The sequence below is a fragment of the Bufo bufo genome, chromosome 4, assembly GCF_905171765.1.
Source record: "Bufo bufo chromosome 4, aBufBuf1.1, whole genome shotgun sequence".
In the NCBI taxonomy this organism is placed as follows: Eukaryota; Metazoa; Chordata; class Amphibia; order Anura; family Bufonidae; genus Bufo; species Bufo bufo.
The window spans coordinates 459,840,687-459,841,865 of NC_053392.1; positions in this window are offsets into that span (position 1 = coordinate 459,840,687).

The window sequence follows — 1,179 nt, forward strand, 5'->3', positions numbered from 1 at the left end:
AATTATTAGACAGTGTTTTCGGATTGTAGAAACACCGTACATATTGCCTTAAACTGTTTTCTGAATATATGACACTGCTCCGAAGTGATAGTGCATCATGTATTTTTAAGGCTTAATATGGTAATTTACACAGTACTGGCTAACGATTGCAGAAGCTCTGAATATGAGACTGAAAAATAGCCCCCCACCAAGAAGTGACCCCATTTTGGAAACAAAACTCCTTAAGAAATTTATCAAGGGGTTTAGCGAGCATTTTGACTCATGTGTTTTCCCAGAAATAACATAGTAACATAGTACATAAGGCCGAAAAAAGACATTTGTCCATCCAGTTCGGCCTGTCATCCTACAAGTTGATCCAGAGGAAGGCAAAAAAACCCTGTGACGTAGAAGCCAATTTTCCTCACTTTAGGGGAATAAAAAATTCCTTCCCGACTCCAATCAGGCAATCAGAATAACTCCCTGGATCAACGACCCCTCTCTAGTAGCTATAGCCTGTAATATTATTACACTCCAGAAATACATCCAGGCCCCTCTTGAATTCCTTTATTGTACTCACCATCACCACCTCCTCAGGCAGAGAGTTCCATAGTCTCACTGCTCTTACCGTAAAGAACCCTTTTCTATGTTTGTGAACTGATTGTGTAAGCTGTGTGGAATATATCAGAGTGTAATAAAGTGTAATCCATGAATGAGTATGTTTTAAAGCAGGGATGCCCAACCTGCGGCCCTCCAGCTGTTGTAAAACTACAACTCCCACCATGCCATGCAGTAGGCTAATAGCTGTAGGCTGTCCGAGTATAATGGGAGTTTTTAGTTTTGCAACAGTTGGAGGGCCGTATGTTGGGCATCCATGTTTTAAATCAATCATTTAGGCAGAGGCCAGGTTTTCAGGGCAGGCTTCACAATGATAAATGGTTTCCTTTCTTATCTCCCTATTGGAACATATTCTGCATCTTTTTTGGACCCTTCCCTTGCTTGCTGTTTGGAGGACTGCACAAGGGAAATGTTGGCACAATCATAACTTCCAGAAGTACTGGTATCCAAAAATTAGGGTCTTGATTACCACCTCTTGAAAATAAGCACACAAGCTTTATACAGTGCCATCTGTAAAATGGTCAGCTTTTTGTACCACACCTTAGTTTCCAGTAGCACTGTGAAGCTTCAGAATCTGATCTGAAA